Raw genomic sequence first — 19,496 nt, forward strand, 5'->3', positions numbered from 1 at the left:
TCTCTCCAGAAAGTGGGAGTGAAGACCGAGGAGAACACGAGAGAGGGGCAAGGGAACAGAGGCCCTCTGACACATGGCTGGAATGAAGAGACAGAGTCCCCACTTTTTTACATAAGACAAGCCATGAACCTCTTTTTGTTCCACATAGATCCACGGGGACTGTGGCTTCAGTCTCAAGGGGAAAATTTCATCAATGAGTTTATGCCTGCATGGAGGAGGCAAGAGCTGCAAAGGATACTGGGGTAACCCTGAACACCTCAGCTCCAAAAAATATACATATCTAGGAACTGTTACTATTCTAAGTGATGAAATGAACCACTGAGGCTAGAAGTAGAGATTCCACTGAAACCAGCCAGACTGGTTATGGGCTCCGGGATGGTGGGCCTTTATCAACAGCTTGAGTAGGCACAGTGGGCCAGAGAGATAATCTTTTCTTAACAATGAAATAAACTACTATAAACCTAGCGAGGATATTTTAATAGTGGGAGAGAGGGTAATTTGAAATGATTCTATTAAAATTAATTATCTTTCATTTACATTTCCAAGTGCAATTTGATACGCCAGTTGCAAATATCACTCAAGCATTGGAAAGCCCAAAACGACGATTGGAAGTTTCCTTTGTAGGTCCTGGCTATAGTTAAGGTCTATTGTTAGTTTCATGGCTGAAAGGCAAACAGAAATCAGATCTTCGAAATATAAACAACAAGGCAAAATAAAAGCAATTAGTATCTTATGCCAAAGATGCTAAATTTTTAAGCTTGAAAGGATCCTTGAGATCCATCCAACTTCCTCATTTACAGATGGGAAATCAGCTGTGGGAAGGTATTTATACTGTGAAAAAATGCATCTCTTCCTTATTAGGGTCTGAAGTAGAGTTTTACTTTACTTTCCTAAGAAACTTAAGGTTATTTCCTAATTCCTCCCCATCTGAATATCATACAGACTCAGTTCAAAGCCCCAAATTCATATTAGCAAATATTCTATATTTGAGATTTTGTCAGATTTTGCTAGATTTTAACCCTCAGCCCTGGGGGGGGGGGGATATTTAATTTAAAAAAACCCACTACTATGTGCTAGACTCTATGCTATACACAAGGAGGGAAGCAAAGATAGTGAGAATTCCTGCCCCAAACAAGAAGGCAAACATACGAACAAACAGCAGAGGAATGTTGAAAGGACAACAGGGGTACAGAAACAGAAACAACTAAATCTACTTAAAGCCTTAAAGAAACTGAGGCTTCTTCTACTGAACTCTATTTTTATATCTACAAAGCAGTCCATGCATTTGGTTCCTAACCACTGTGACCTGGAGCTATGGAAAGCCCCCTTAAAAGACACAGTGCCTATATGTGCTGCACAAAGCCCTCAAGGCCTCCTAGAATGGGTAAGCTGAAAAATTAGGGAAAACTCCCATTCTGAGAGGTGATCCAGAGGTGAGAGGTGATCCAGAGGTAAGAGGTCACAAGGGAAAACGATGCATTGTAGGAGGTCGAGTAGGATGCATTACATACATTACAACCTTTCTGCCAATTAATGTCTCAATTATTATTTAGTTATTGAACGTAAACCACACCAAGAACCCCCATTTTGGAAACACATTTCTCCTCACCTCCCACTGGTGAAACCTGCCAGACATCAATAGTCCTGTCACTTCCTTCGGCTGTCCTGTCAATAACAGGCACAGAAGCCCCAAAAGGAAGAAAACAAAGGTTAAGAATAAAACATGATGTTTCTGTCAGCCAGACAGCACAGCTTTCCCTGGAATCCACACGACTGCTGAGAGGTACTGAGAACTTTAAAAATCAGGTTGTCACTTGCTATTTAGGATGGAAATAGAAAGCCCATTATATTAGTTGTTAACATTCTGAATAATACTTAAAAACAGTAATCTACTTATAGTTTGTCTTCTGATATAGCACCATTATTTCTGGAAAGCTTGCAGCAAGACTAAAATGGCCTTATTCCAACCAGTGAAATCAATGCCTTTGTACAGATTTGACACAGACAGCCCAAGTGTCATTTGGAAATGCTGTCTGGCCTGTGAAGCCTGGCATTTGCACCATAAAATGTAAACTTTATTTGATGAAGTTATTGAACACTGAACTTACCTCATCTAAGGTTTGAAAGCTATTGTACATAATTCCACTGTTTCTCTTTAGGAGGAAGCTTCGGATAGGAGGAAAGTCAAGTTATTTGTTTGGATTTGGGTAAAGACTCGTAGTGTCTAGACTGCACTTAATGAAAGCTCTAAGATAATTTTGAATGTGATGCTAGAGGTTTACTGCCAAGTAAAAATGATGGCAATTTTTTTCTCAAATCAAACAAATCTTTTTCCTTGTGTTTTGTACAGAAAGGGGTGGGGCAGGGCACAGGGGCAGGGGCCGTGTCTGGGGGTCTAGAAGAGGGCAGTGACGCGGTCCTTCTCTAACAGGTTATCCAGGATAATGCTGGGTGCAGGGCCCACCTTCTTAGCCAACTCACCGAGCTCCATGGTGCTCAGGTAGCGGTCGAGTAGCTCCCCATCGAAGACGCCCCCATGGCCTTCTGCAGGGTGCCAGTCCACGGGCAGCATGTGGACAGTGCCAGGGTTAAGGCCAGCGTGGTGGGGAAGCATGGTGGTCTGCATGTTTTGCGGCAGCATCAGCAGGTCTTCTCCTGCATGAGCAACAGGAACCTGATGCCACTGTCCAGTGTGGCAAACCGTGTGATGTGCTGTTCCCCCACACAATTGACTTCTTACTGGGCCCCTCAACATCCAGCCCCACCTCAGGCACAGGGTCCTCCAGAAGGTGGGGCACCCATGTGGAAGTCTGCCCGATGCAGCAGGCACATGCCACTAAAGCTCCCCTTGGTCTCCAGCAGGTACATGGACACTGTCAGGTTGTGGTCACAGTCAAGACACCGAGAAGTCCAGCGGGGCGCTGACCACCATGAAGTCCACACTGTACACTTCCAGAGGTTTGGCATCTCGGGACACAAGGTTCAGCATCTTGTTCTCCCTGTAGCACAGCAGCGAGATGCTCTTCATGACATCCGCAGCCTGGGAGAAATTCTGGATGCTGGTGGATGTACAGCTGATGGAGATGATTTTTTAAAGGCAATAGAAGGGTGTGGGGCAATGTAATTTCTGAATAGGAGTCTATTTTCTTCACTAGATTGCTAATTTAAAGTTTATTTTCTTATATACTATCTTAGAATTCAGGAGAAATGAAATGATGCACAGAAACTATCTGCCATGTTCAATGGAAATAATAAAGGATATTAATATTCGCCCTTCTTCATATTTGTCTCTACAATGATCCATACAAGAATGAATCCCCTGATTTCTCACTGCTAAATTGCTGCCAATGTGGACACTGACTTTTAATAGTAAACAAAAGCAGTCCAAAAACAACTCAATCTACCTTATTCATAAAAAGAGCAAGTTTGGTTTTAGCTATTCAACATTATTTAACAAGATCATAATTAACAGGCTGAACCATGGGTGAGAATTGTCACGCACACTCTGTGATCACAGGCTCTCATCACTTTTGAGGAATCCTGCATAAAAAGATAATCTAATGTCACAGGCCCAGAAGGGCCTCAACACATTGGCTTAAGTGTGGTAAAAGAGTCAAACTTTTCAGGATTATTCTGAGATTCCTTGTTGGGTGGCCATGATTTTCTTTAAGCCCTATCAATTTCTTTTTCTCTCTATTTTTAAAATAACTTTATTGAGGTATACTTTATATACTGTAACTTTACCCATTGTTAATATAAATTCACTCCATACATTTCTTTAGAAATTTGACCAAATTGATAAAGTAGACAAGATAATTTGGATAAATTCTAAAGGCTTCAATTCAACAGACAACTGCATAATTTAATTGCACTTAATAAAATTCATAAATCATTTCTGAAATTGTGACTTTGTTACTACAAATCTTCAAAATGAGTGATTCTTTTAAGTATAGGTTGTTTGCTAATAGAATTCTCAGCCTCCACTGTTGGATTCCCTTTGAACCTGGATACATGCATATCTCATAGTGGGGTAAGAGAGGAGGTAAGATGACCTCTGTGATCATGGAAACAAAGTTGCCCTCTTAGGGCTGCACTCTAAAATTAGTAAATAGGGGGTCAAAACATAGGCATACAGACTAACCATGATAAAGTAGAATATCTCTCAGGAAAGTAACTCTTGCCATAACCTACTAGGAGCTGTTAGCCAGCTGTATCCATGAACTTGACTGGAAGGTTGCTGAAATGGCTGCACCATGTGCTCATAAACTAGTGCTATAAAGCATGAGGACGGAAGTAACTCCTTCCAGTGTCATGATTACTAAGCAGCTGGTGATAATTTGGCTTCCTGTGTAGCTTGTCTACAAGGTGAGATGAGCTAATCAAGCCAATTTGAATATATAGTCCATTTGACATTGCATTTATCAACATAAATTATAATAGGTAACCATTCGTCTTTGCTTACTGCACACCAGACAGCATTCTAAGCACTTTACATCTATTATTTTGTTCAGTCCTCTCAACAGGACTGAGAGTTAAGTCACTTATCCAAGGTGATACAACTAGTTAGTAGAGATGCCAGGATCTGATGTATGTTTATACATCTAGAATGTGTACCTTCACCATTGTTCTTCCAATTATCTGATTTTAATCTTCAGGGTTGTTGTGAGCTTTAATTAGCATCCCAACACCTGTCATTTGTGAAGCACTAATAAGATCATGTTTGCCACGCTGAAGGGCTACAGCTAACTCCAAAACCACAGAGAATTCCCAAAGGAACCACCACCCTCTTGGGTGAGCTGCCATCCCATGGCCCACAGGAAACATCTCCACACACTGCCACCCCTGAGCTTCTTTACTTTTAGATTCCTTACTTGAAAAAATTAATTATGCTCTTGTTTTATTTTCTGCAGTTTCAGTTTGACTGTGTTCAGATTATTTGCCACTTGAGTAAGATAGTATGATCCCCTATATCATTAGGAAAGAAACAAATTGGATTTCCTGTTTAGGTTAATTCAGAATGTCAATGTTCAGCCTCCTGATTGTATAAACCAAATCTACCAACTCTGCTTTGAGGTCTGCCAAATATCACCCAAATGTAGACAGTTCAAGACATGGGCATGAACATGATAGGAACTAACATTGCATTCGCTGACTCCGACATGTCATGCATGGAAACTGGGCTCAGTGTCCTTCTATCCTTGACATGAATAAACAGTCCAAATTTTCTCCCCATTATTTTTACCTCTTAGTCCTTAACTAAAGTTAGTTTATTCTTACATGGATTAACCCTTTCAAATATCTCAAAAGCATGTGAATAGGTTCTACTTGTTTTCATGTTTTAAATAGCTAAAGCACACATTTCTGAATAGTAAGTAAGTGGTATTTGCCTACTGACTCCTCCTTTAGTATGTTTTTGATAATACATTACTATGCCTTTAAAAAGTTAAAGTGTTTTACAGACATTGCTCATCATAAGTCAATTATTTCCCAAAATGTGTTCTGTAGAACATTAATTACATAAAGCACTAATAGAAGTAACCCCCAAAAATAAAAGTTACAAGGCTTCTCTATTTTGCAGCTTGAGATTAACATGCATTTTATAAATCTTAACATCAAAGTCTCAAAATTGAAGAGAGGGGAGGTTTTGGATACTGTAATACATTCCAGTTGTTCTGAGTTAAATGAGCTTCTTTGCTGAATGCCTTCACAGAGCCTTTAATTTACTACGTACTATGTATTATGAATCTCTAAGGAAGTATAATGGTACATGTCAGTGTTCCTCTGTTTGCGGTAAGAATCAGTTTTGGGGTTTTTCCCCAATTCACAGAGGAGTATTTTACTAAAACATAATAAAAGTAATTCATTAGAAAACTGAAATTAAAACAATAAATGCATTCTAAATACAATCCATTTTTATCATTAGATTTAATAGATGTGAAATTATATCAAATTTCTACTCAAATCTTGAAATGTGTATTCTCTCTGTTTTTGTATGGATCATGTCACAGGAAGCAAGTTTCGACTGGCATCAGTCCACAGGCCACACGTTGAGTAGCACTAGATATAGAATTTATCACACATATTTCATTACAAATCTAGAATCAAATAATATGGCTTGTATTCTAAAATAAAAGGGGGGGGAAGCATTGAAAATGCTGCTTTATTTTCAAAATCTGTTTTATTGTTTATTCAGTTTAATTGCCATAAGAGGAAAACCATCTGAATTAATTGTCAAAGAATAAGGTTGAATTCTGTTCTTTTAAAATTAAGTGGCAGAAGTTGTCAAAGTGAACTGATGGTTGGCTTGGCATGCAAAGGTATAGAAGGTGGGGCAGAATAGGAAGGAATGAAAAATAATAGCTGGTCACTGTTCTTCACTGATATCTGCAAAGTCCAACCAAAGCAAAAGCTGGTCAGAAGGGGGGGGAAAAATATGCAGCCCCCACTTTCATTACAGTTTATTTAAATACATTTCCAGGACAAGGAGATAGGATCTTCCATCTTAGAATAATAGCATGCTGTACAAACCACAGGAGTCACTGGAATTTCAGCTAACCTGATTCTAGTTTTCCCTCTAATCATTTTGGGTCAATCAGTAACATTTTGAGTTGACAATTTTGTACCTAGTAATGTGTCAGATTCTATATCTTTCAGATTTTGAGCCTATTTTGTAATACAAAAGTCAAAAGGTTTCTTAAGAACTGTTGGTGTTTTGCCTAAGGTTTTGTTCCTCTTTGGAAAATGTTAAGTTATAAAATTATAAAACACCATTTTTTTAAAATGTCCCCTTGTCTGGAAAAAAAGATTAATTGTGAAATTAAAGTTTGGGCCAGTGGTAGAGTCCTGAAAAACAAAAGCAAATAAATTCTGTTGGTGCTGTAATTTTGACACTGTTGTTGAAACCCAAACCCAATTGCACTTGAATACAGTTTCAGGTCATAAAAATGAACACTTCTTACACCAAAATGTTTTAACCAGAACTTAAACATATAGGAAGGTGTTTGTGGTTGTCTCTCAGTCTTCTCAAAGGTTTTAAAGAAAAGTGGAAACTTGTGCTATACATACATGGAAAAGGCACTTGAATAATGGAATTATAATGGAAATGCATATTACAATAGAGGAAATGGATTATTTGGCTTTAGAATCCTTTAAAAAAAAAAGACATCATTTTGAAAACTAAATGAATGAGTCTGAGACAAGGATAGAATTGTCAATATTTGAGGTCAGAATTATCATTCATTATCCTTTTACCAAGTGTCTGGAAATCCAGACCCAATAGTAGAGTCAGAGAAAAAAAATACTATTATTAAGACTATCTCCACTTACCTGGAAACCTAGGGAACTCATAAGTAAAATGTTGTTGGTTTCAGGTGACCTTTTCTCTCCAGTACTCTTACTACTTTTGCTAATGTCCCATATTAACACATGGAAAGGTCATTGTCTTAGTGTAGGCAGAACATGAGAATTAAAAATGATGATGGAAATTTTGCCTTCTCATAGAGTCAAACTATGCCATAAGTTGCTTGGCATTATGATGTAAGCAGGGTAACCCTATAAAAGAGTACTATATGTGCTGTCACATGAGAAGTAGCATAATCTTCACTTTGTCCTTGAAATTTATCTCCCCTTGAATGCTTACCTGGGCATTACTTCCATTTGTCCTCTCAACATAGTCCTAAAATAAAGGTTGCATAATTTCCATTCAAGATGTGAGGAAACCCAGGTATAGAATGGGTAACAAAAGCCAGGGTTCAGGGAACATTATCCCATCCAATGTTCTACTAAAGCACCATGTCATGCCTTAAAAATGATGTGCGATGCTCTGAAGCCATTTATGTAGCATTGGGTCAGGAACTGATAGCTTTGAATCTCTTTGAAGGACAATAACGGTCTTATGACTACTGTGTCACAGGAACCACCAAGAAAATCTCCCATGTATTAGATGCTCAACATTTATTTGTTAACTCTTTGAGTATGTAGAAGAGAAGCTACTAAGAAAAGGTTGAAGAACTTTAAAAGCATAAAACTTAGCAAGATATATAGATGATATAGATGATATAGATAGATGATATAGATATAGATATAGATATAGATATAGATATAGATATAGATATAGATATAGATATAGATGATATAGATATAGCTATAGCTATAGCTATAGCTATAGATATAGATAGATATAGATATAGATATAGATATAGATATAGATATAGATATAGATATAGATATAGATATAGATATAGATATAGATAAATTTCACAAAAGAAAGATAGGGCTCATAGTACCAGTGTATCATTTTAACAGGCACCTCTCTGGAGCCCCATAGCAAATTTCTTCTTGCCACCTCAGCTTTCAGTGGCAGCTACAGTGGACAGTTCTGTGCAAGTACATACTCACACTCCACTGTTGTGCCCACCTCATGCATGCCTTGGTACTTTTCTGCTTACTTCCGCAGGGCCTTTTCTAATGCTGCTAAGTCTCCTTTGTCCATACATACATGCAATCCAGAAATGCAGGAGAGCAAATGCTCCCCCAACCAAGGAGGATCAATTCCCAAAGAATCTCTGCATCAAGCTCTTGACTCTGGCTCCATTTTCAGGGAGATCAACCTCAGACAATCATTAAAAGGGTATACTGATTAGAACTCAAAGTTTGGCAGGAAATATGTCCAAGAAAATAAACAATCAGAATTAGTATGGCAAGTGTTTTGATAGAAGAAGTATGATGGGCCATAGTGAAGACTAATCTTCAGCTATTAAGAATTGCCTTGGAGATCCAAGATGTCGGCAGACTGAGTAGAAGCTACACTGACAGTCTCCTGGGACCAAACTGGAATTACAACTAAAATATAGAAAAACCATCCTGAATAATCAACTGTAACTGAAGACTAGCTGGAGAGCACCCTCATAACCAAGGAAGAAAAGTGGAGACTTCATAGAGACTGGTAGAAAGTGTGGACATGAGAGGGCTGGCTGGGCTCCCACAGGCAGCAGCTGAAGGTCTGGAGGGAGATCTCAGCTGTGGGGGGTTCCCACTGAGGACTCTGGGGCCTAAACCCAAAGTTGGGCTTTCCAGCCAAGAGCATCAAAACTGAGAATGGTGTCCATATAACATCTGGCTGTGAAAAGCAGCTGGCAGGGAGAGGCAGCTGGAAATACAGGAATCCTCTTAAAGAGCCAATGCACAAAGTTTTCTGTGCAGCCACTCACCTTGGGCTCTGGCAGAAGGAAGGCAGAGTGGACTAGAGCAGTGTGAGAAGTATCCAGGGGGTCTGGCTGGGGGAATAGATATCAGAGGGGACCCATTTGGACCCCGGTACTGAATCATTCCCCCATATGGCAGAGGACATCTTTCTCAGGCAGTCATTTACCTTCCAAGAAGCTTTTGCCTGGGGGGGGGGGGGAGGAGCAATTGCCCCCCCCAGCTGGAAAACCTCTGGCCCCACCCTGTAGAGTTTCTAGTGTCTGAGGCTCCTTAAGAGACTGATAACAATCAATTGCCTCACCCTGTGGAGTTTCTACAGCCTAAGGCTCATTAAGAGACTGAATAACAGCCTCTGGGTGCTTTGAGACTTTTCCTGATTTGCCTCTGGACCCAACTTGGAAAAGCAGACCTTAGTGAACATCTTGGTCCTGTCCAAACACACCCAACCCCAGAAGAGGAAACCAAAAGCTGTGGAGTGTGGAAAACTTCAAACGATAGTCAAAGACAGTCACAAACAGCGCCTGACATTGGCCTGCACCAGAGACCATCCAAAAAACTGGGAGTCCTAGCAGATGTACCTAATACATAGAAACAAATCCAAACAGGCAGCCAAAATGGGGAGACAAAGAAACAAGCCCCAAATGAAAGAACAAAAGAATTCTCCAGAAGAAGAGCTAAATGAAATGGGGATAAGCAATCTATCAGATATAGAGTTCAGAATACTGATCATAAAGATGCTCAACAGCATGAAAAAAGATATAGAAACTATGAAGGAAATTAAGAATGACAGTAGAAATAAAAAATACATTGGAAGGAAAGAACAGCAGATTAGGGGAAGCAGAGAGTCAGATCAGCAAATTAGAAGACAGGGTAGAAAAAAATCACTCAACTAGAGATCCAAAAAGAAATAGCAATTAAAAAGCAGGAGGACAGTTTAAGGGAGCTGTGGGACAACATGAAACAACAATATTTGCATCATAGAAGTGCCAGAAGAGGTTGAAGGTAAACAAGGGTTAGAGAACCTGTTTGAAGAAATAATGGCAGAAAACTTCCCTAACCTGGTCAAGGAAAAAGTCACACAAGTTCAGGAGGCACAGAGAGTCCCAAGCAAGAAGAATCCAAAGAGGCCCCCACCCAGACACATCATAATTAAAATACCAAAAATTCAAGACAAAGAGAGAATATTAAAGGCAGCTAGATCCTGGCCAGGCGTGGCTCAGCAGTTGAGCATCGACCTAGGATCCAGAAGATAGGGGTTCGATTCCCGGTCAGGGCACATGCCCAGGTTGTGGGCTAGGCAGCTGATCAATGACTCATCATTGATGTTTCTATCTCTCTCTCTCTCTCCCCCTCCGTTCCTCTCTCTGAAATAAATAAAGATATGTTTAAAAAAAAAAAAAAAAAAAAGGCAGCTAGAGAAAAGCAATCTGTTACCTACAAAGGAGCTCCCATAAGGCTGTCAGATGACTTCTCATCAGAAACTCTACAGGCCAGAAGGGAATGGCATGAAGTGTTCAAGATCATGCAAAACAAGGATCTGAAACCAAGACTACTCTATCCAGCAAGGCTATCATTCAAAATAGATGGTGAAATAAAGGGCTTCCCAGACAAAACAAGGCTAAAGGAGTTTATTACCATCAAGTCAGCATTGCAGGAAATGTTAAAGGGACTGCTAAAATAAGAAGTTGAAATAGAAAGAATGAGAAACATAGGCATAGAGAAATAAAATGGCAATAGATTAAGTACCTGTCAATAATAACCTTGAATATAAATGGGTTAAATGTCCAAATCAAAGGACATTGGGTGGCTGAATGGATAAGAAAACAAGACCCAAATATATGCTGTCTACAAGAGGCCCACCTCAGAAGAAAAGACTCACACAGGCTAGAAAACAACAACAACAACAACAAAAAACTTCTGGAGGACTTTAAAAGAGAGATCTACAGCAATACAGTCATAGTAGGGGCACTTTAACACCCCACTGACTTTACCGGATAGATCTTCCAGACAAAAAATCAGCAAGGAAGCAGTGACTCTAAATGACACACTAGATCAGGTGGATTTAATTGACATTTACAGAATATTCCACTCCAAAGATGCAGAATATGCACTCTCCTCAAGTGCACATGGGACATTCTCAAAGATAGACCACATGTTAGGACACAAAACAAGTCTCTACAAGTTCAAGAAGATAGAAATCATATCAAGCATCTTCTCAGACATTTACACAATGGAATACTGCACAGCTGTAAAAACGAAAGCTCCCTTACCCTTTGAGACAGTATGGTGGGACCTGGAGAGTATTATGCTAAGTAAAATTTAGCCAGTCAGAGAAAACAAGTGTCACATGATCTTACTCATATGTGGAATCTAATGAACAAAATAAACCAATGAAAAAAATAGATCCATAGACACAGAAGCATGGAACAGACTGACGAATCTCAGAGGGAAGGCAGGGGTGGGTAGTTGGGTGGGTAGAGATTAACCGAAGAACATATATGTATATATGCATAACCTATGGATACAGACAATAGTGGGGTGAAGACCTGGGGGGAGGGGCATGGGAGGAGGGGATTAATGGGGAGAAAAAGGGCACATTTGTAATACTTTCAACAATAAAGACAAATAAAAATAATTTTTAAAAAGCTAAAAAAAAAGAAAAGAATTGCCATGGAGCCCAGCTGTTACCACAGTTCACTACTTCTATGCCACCTAGTATATAGTGGCTACACTGGGCCCCAGAGGACTTCCCCACATCAACCTGCCCCCCATCCCCCCGTCTCTCTCTTAGATGCCCAAGAGTGCCTGACACTCTGGCAACTAAAGGAATGAAGCCAGGGGCTCCTAAGACCTCACTCCAGAGCTATGACTATTGAATAGTCTTGTTGATCATGCCAGTGCTACACTGATTGTTAAATATTTTTAATGCCATCTTTGGTTATCACAATTCATAGGAAATACACTTAATTTTAGATATGGGGGAAAGAGTTATCAAGAAAGATATTACTGAAGAACTGACAATAAAGTTGGAAAGGTGCTGTTCACACAGGAATAGCTCATACAAAAACCCAGACATAAGAGAAATTACAGCACTTTAGAGGAAGCAAGAGAAATTCAGCATGGCTAGACAGGAATATAATTGGAGACCAATCATATAGGTTCTCCTTGGTCAGGCTAAGAGTTAAAGCCCTTCCTAAAGCCATTGTAGGGAGAAAGGCTCCAATCAGAGAGGTCATATTGGTCCCTACATCTAATTCAGGGGTTTGAGGTCCCTGCCCAAGACTGGATAAGCTCCTTAAATGAGCCTTCTTTCCAAAAGCTTTCCCTAAAAAAAAAAGAGAGAGAATTTTTTATTGGCTACTTGCTTCCAGCATGCCAGACACAATTAATTTATTTGTATTAAGTCATTAGTCTTCACAACAAACCTGTGAATGAGGCCCCATTATTAGCTCCACTTCACAGGTGAGAAAGCTGAGTCAGAGAGAGGCAGTAATTTGGCCAAAGTGCCAGCAAGTAGCTGAGCAGGCTTGGAGAGTCTAATGCAATTTCAAATTAAGGACAGGAAATTCAGAAGCTGTTCTACGCAATGTTTTTCTCAGAGCTGGAGCTTGGTTTCAGTAGCATGAATCTATCCAGATTAATAATGAGCGAACAGAAACCCAAGAGTCAATTATAGGAGTTTGAGTCTAAAAACACATCGTGTTGGGTCAGCAAATCCCCATGCCGGTGATGAATTTCACCACATCATAAATATATAATGTACAGACAATAGAAGAAAACTCAATGGCCAGTCAATGATTGACATTATAAAGAACATAGTTGGGATTTGGAGAGTAAGCGGAGAAGAAAAGGGTGAAATATTTATAGGTCTCAACTTCTCATTTACCAGTAAATGCAAGTGTGAGCGATTCAAACATCCTTAGTGGGTACCACGATAGTGGAAGACACACAAAAATAGGAATCATGCTTCCAAACTTGGCGACATGCTTCCCAATCTCTAGTTTACAATTTTTAACAGAAAACCAAGATACATGCATAAACAAGTACAGCATAAGGCAGGATGTGGTAAACGCTCTGAGACTGTCCAAATGAAGTACCGGGACCTTTGGAGGGCAGACCAGGGAAGGCAATATGCAGAATATAGACGTGGAGGTAGGTCTTGAAGATAGAGATGAAGAGGATGGGAAGATTCTAAAGAGAAAAAAGAGAAGCCAAAATGAGGTAGTAAAATACCATTTTGTAATTGAGGACATAGTAAGTAATTGAGATTGATTCAGTGTAGAACTACCTAGTGGAGTGAAAAACATTCATTAATTCATTTCATATAGTTTTATCCAACATTGTGTTAGGCATTGTGGATGGGTAGATACCTTCTAGGGCTTGTTTCCAGTGGGAGAGGCAGACTATGAAGAAGAAAGACAAACAAAGTGATTAAGTAGAGATAAGTGACCTGAAAACTGCAAAGGTACGTTTAACAGTGTGGAGAGCCTGCAATGCCAAACAAAGACATCGGACTTCCTTTCACAGGCAACAAGGAATCACTGAAGGTTTCTGGTCAGAAGTTGTGAGGGGGAGTAACAATCCAAGTGGATTTTTGAGACACAATCTCAGGATAGGATGTAAGAGGAAGGATCGGAGCAAGGGGACTAATCAGGAGGCTACTGCTCTAGTCCAGGCAGACGTTAATGAAGGGCTGAATTAAGGTGGTGAATATGGAAATTGAAAAGTGTATATGGGAGAAAATGCTAAGGAAGGAAACATAGGCCTTGGTAGGTAATTGGATATGGTGAGCAAGGGAGGGAGGAACCACAGTCAGCACCTGCTCAACCAACGATTACGGTCTTGCCACTAGCAACCCGTGGAATGAGAAAAAGATGGCTTTGAGGTTTAAAGAAATTTAAAATTCGGATATGATATCTATTTGGAAATGTTTAAAAGTCCATCAGGTTCAATAATAGAGTCCTTATTGTGGACTAGGTACAGTCATGGGTGTTTCCAATAAGTAGATAAAAGGCTTGCAATTTGAGTTATAAATCTGAGCTGAAAAGAGAGATATATGGGAATTATTCACATAGACATGATAACTGAAACTTTTAAAAAAGATGATAATACCGAGCTACATCTGACACTACATGTCATTGAGATTTCTTTTTCTTTGAGGTAGAATTATTTTTCTAGGCCAAAGACAAAGAATAATGCTAGTTACCTTCAGAACTATTTTCTATCAGGGCCACACTTGTCTTTTTATGTGAATCTCTAATGCAATTTGCCTTAGGAGCCTTCAGCTAGCACTGGCTTGAATACTCCTGGCTCTTTTTATTCCCTCAAAGAAGATGGCTTTGAGGTTAAAACAAATTTAAAATTCGGAAATAATACCTATTTGGAAATGTCTAAAGTCCATCAAGATCAATAACTCAGTCCCTGTTTTGCACTAGGTACCACCCTGGGTGCTGCCAATAAGCAGATAAAAAGCCCGCGTGGGGCTAGAAACCCAGAGGAAACCAACGGTTCTACCGCCAGAGGATGAGAAGCAGCTTTACATACCGCTTTAAAGTTATTCTGTTCTCCTTAACTGCTTTTGGTATTTATAAATATTAATTGAATAACTTTCCCTTTCATTAAGAAAATAAATTAGAATTAGGAAAAAAATCATTCTCAGCTATCCACGCTATTGCTTGTGTCTATGTAGATCAAGGGGAGCGGCCCAGACCTCAGTGGCCACATGAGGTCACTCACCTAATAGCAGGCAGTACATGGGGGGGGGGAGCAAAAGTAGCCTCTGAAGTCTGAAGTCTGGCTTGCAAATCTATTCCCACACTGCTATTTTTTATTCTGATGCAATATCTGAGATTTGCTTGAAAGTAATTCCATGTGGGGACTGTAGTGGATAGAGGTGAAGGGGAAGCGAGATTGCTTGCGAGATATTTGTTGAAGCTGGGGAATGACCAAGTGGCAGTTCATCATACTATTCTCTCTATTTCTGTATGTGTTCACATTTTCCATAACAAAAGAGTACACTACTCATTTGAAATATATTCCTAGAAATAAATCTGGGCTTTAATGCTCCCCTCTGACAGAAGCAGAAAGAAGCTGTAGAAAAGCCAGTGTTCCCAAGAGCTGCATGCTGAGATGGTCGTAAAGTGTAGCTACCTCACAGGGGATTTCTGAAGGTAGACAGAGCACACGCCTCTACCCCCACATTCTCAAAAAGAGTCATAATGAAGTAGCATAAATGTTGCACAAAAGAAAAGCGATCTAAAAGAGCATCGTGAATAGATCGATCTTCATTAGGGGACACTGCTGAATTTTTGAAAGATAGAAGTAAACAGAATCATATTGAAGTTGAACCTGAGCAGAGGGTGGCTGAGGAGAGGGCTGCAGTGGAAGCAGAAGCCGCTCTTCACCACAGAACCTTGGAGAAGCCTGGACTCTGGACATATGAGAAGGAGCAGAATATCGAGCAGCATAACTACAAGTCGGTACAGCGCACTTGTCTCCCTATAACTCTGTGCAGAGATGCTAACAGTAGTGGTGTTGGCCCCCAGAGGGAAGCAGGAGACCAGCTCTCTGAAGACTGATAAGCCATGTGGGGAAGACTGAGGCTAACATTTCTGGCCCACAGACACTGAATTTGCAGCCACTCCCTTGTAAGAACAACTCTTGGAGAAATACACCCACACAAGGCCAGAAGAAAGCCCTTGCCAGCTACCTAGTATTGAAGACAAAAATATGAACAGTCCAGGAATTCCAGACCTTGGAGAAAAGAATGAAGGTAAACAAGCTGGAATAGTGATCCCAAATAAAACAGAGATAATTTAGGAATAAAAGATAACTTTTATACATAATTAGTAAGCTCCAAGAGATTGGAAAAGATAATTCAGCCATAAATTACAAGAGGATCTTATGAATGATAGAAACCTGAGGGAATTCGAGATGAAAATTTTGATCACAGAATGAAAAATTCAGTAGAAGACATAGAAGATAAAGGTGAGGCAATCTCACCAAACAGAGCAAAACTGCTAAGATGAAAGCATCACTCCAAGATATCCAATATATTCATCTAGTCAAAGTTCCAGAAGGAGAAACTAGAAAAAAAATGAAAGATAATAATTTTCAGAAAATAAAATTTCCCAGAGCCAAAAAAAGAAAGTCTAATTTGAAAGAACCCACTGGCCTTAAAAAAACAAAAGCCCTACACCTAAACACAGCCTCACAAAGTTGAAATGTTATAACTATATAATGTAATAATAATGGTCTAGCTGACAGAATTTGGTAAAAGAAAAATATACATTTCATCTTAAGTAATGTCAAAAGACATTGCTTATGTTTGATATATCAAGAAATAGAGGTATACTTGAAATCATAAAGGTAGCCAGTAGCTGATTGGAAAATAGTAACAGACTGATGGGAGCAAAAGAAGAGAAAGACACAGGCTTGTGTAAGCCTGCTATATGCCTCATCTTTCACAAGACAGTGGCAATAGGTACTGTCTGAAATCCGTAACTGTGGTATAAAAGCACAGCATTCAAAATTATACAAATAACTACCTGAAGAACTAGAAATAACAAGAAGAATTATTAGTAGAAGCAGGAAACCATGGGCACATAGCCTCAGTCCTTCCCAATGGCTTGTTAACCTTCTTCAGAGAGCTGGGGTCCAACACCGCCACTCTTAGTAGCTCTGCCCAGAGGTGTGGGGAAGTGGTTGGAGGTGGCTGCCTGGGGGCCATAAACCTGGGGGATGGGGTGGGAGAGTATAAAAAGGTTTTAATTTGTGACCAGGTTTTAGGTACCTGAAATACAATATATATGTTTAATTTAAATTGAAAAGCTCTCACCAACTGAATCAAAACAATCTGAATTATGAACCTTTTTCAAATACAGCACTGATACAGACTGTGCCAAGCATAGGCTGAAGGGTATGCGACAATATTGCCATGATTAAAGAAAATGTTAAGCCCCTGGCAGAAATGACTACGAGGCATTGTGGGGAGAATTCTCACAATGGAGACTAGTGTTGCCATAAGTAGTTCAGTTGGATATTTGCTAATGCTTCTTGGTTGTTTGTTCCATGAATAATTTTTAATATATTAAATGCATAAAAATAAACTATGCTTTGAAAATAAAATGTGTGCATTTTAACTAATAGCAAACATCACCATAAAATATATAAGTATACAAACATACAGTGACAGCCTATTAGTGAGCAGAGAAAAACATACACATGCAAACAGAAACAGATTAATGCATTAAAATACACTGACCTGCTATTACTGAAAAGAAATAATATATGCATATGCAAACAAACACAAACTCTAATGAAATTATATAACATTTGCAGGAGACAACAATTAGCAGCTTATAAAATATGAATGTTGAATTACTAAGACACATTGGAAATAAGATTGCTAACCTTGAACAATAAATGCTGTAGAGGTACAATCTAAAATGTTAGTGGAAAGAGAAAAAGAATAGTAATATTAATGTCAACATATTTGATTTTCCAACAGTGGAGCTATTGATTATTTCCTGCAGCACATTGGTTGGAAACAACCATTTGTCTAATATAATTTTATTTTAGGTATTATTCCCCAACAGCTACTTTTTCAAATAGCTAGTGCAAAATAAAACCAGATTTGAAAATTTTGGAAGCTTTTTCCCAGTGAGTTGAAGTAGAGAAAACCTCAAAATAGAAACACATTTTAAAGAAAGATCAATTTGGTCAAGCAAGGCCACTGATTTCAGAAAATCATACTTTAAATTTGGGTCAGTATTTATTTAAGTATCTCTGAGTCTATCTCAAATTGGCAACTCAAAGTCCACAAAAACAGCTCCTGCCAACCATAAAAGGGTTGCACACGGAGAATTACGGCGTGGCCCTGAGAAGGCATTCCATTTGTCTGGGTCCACTAAGTTTCATTGGAATCCAAGCAGCCTTTTGGAAGATAAATGCCTTATTTGAGATAGGGAGACTGCCTGATGGAGGCTGATAGAGATGACAGATCCGGACCAGCTATCACCCCAGAGTTAGGAAAGCATCAAAACCTCCCTAATCCCGACACTGTGAGCTACCCAGAGTCTGCCCCTCTCCCTCCCTCAGCAGAGCAGAGTTTCTAGCAGCCAGCAGACTGCCATATTTTCCCATAAGATCAGTCCTCTCAGTGGTTACCTTTCATCTTTAACGAGTTGTGGAGCACAACTTACCATTTACATACGCTTGAGAACATATTATTTTAGAGCTATCTGACGGTTAATATTCTTTCACCTACTGAAAAGAAGGCTGGTCTCAGAAATGTGGGCTTGCAGACGAGAGCCTACACTGCTTATTTGCTGCCTCTTTCAATAATAGAATCACACCATAATGAAAGCTTTTTAACATATGGTAATTTAATTGTGGAAACCCTGTCTGTTTCAACAAAAGCCTTCCATAAGTAGCTTTAAAGATTAAGTTAGGGGAGGCGACTCTCACGCCATCTCCCAGAGGAAGTGTATTACATTGCATTACATCCCTGCCTTTCTACGCCCGCACAATGGCAGGCTTGGATCTCCTTAACTCAGCTCTGAAATTAAAACTTGGGTTTATAAACCAATGAATCATTCTGCGCAGTTGAGGGAGTTAGCTTTCAACCAACATCAGAACTTAATATTCTAACTGTGTTGAGAATTACAGAAGGGGGAATAGGGAGAATCTTCAGACAGATATAATGATAGATATAATAATTAGGTAATAACAATAGCCAAAATGTATTCAGCTTCGAATGTGTGTCATGAACTGTACTATTTGATTGTATTACTCAAAACAATTCTGGAGTGGGGGTCTTCACTGTCCCATTTTATGGAGGTTTGGCATGGGCACCTGGGTTACTCTGCTAGGGCTGTGGTAACAAGGTGCCACGATAACAGAAATGTAATGCCTCCCAGTCCTGGGATCTGGAAGTCTGAGGTCAAGGTGTCAGCAGGGTTGGTTCTCTCGGAGGGCTGTGAGGAGGAATCTGTTCCATGCTTCTGTCCTAGCTTCTGGCGGTGAGCCGAGAAAAATATATGCATGAAATCTTTGGTATTGCTTGGGTTGTAAAAGTATTACCCCAACCTCTGCCTTTATCTTCACATGTTGTTTTTCTGAATGTGTCTGTGTCCAAGTTTCCCCTTTTTATAAGGGCATTGGCCATGTTACACTAGGGCCCATCCTAATAATTTTCTCTTTACTAGTTACATCTACAAGGACCCTATTTCCAAATAAGGTCAAATTCATACATAGTGTGAGGTTATGACTTCAACATATGAATTTGTAGG

Source organism: Miniopterus schreibersii, assembly GCF_964146895.1.
Source record: "Miniopterus schreibersii genome assembly, chromosome: 2".
NCBI lineage: Eukaryota > Metazoa > Chordata > Mammalia > Chiroptera > Miniopteridae > Miniopterus > Miniopterus schreibersii.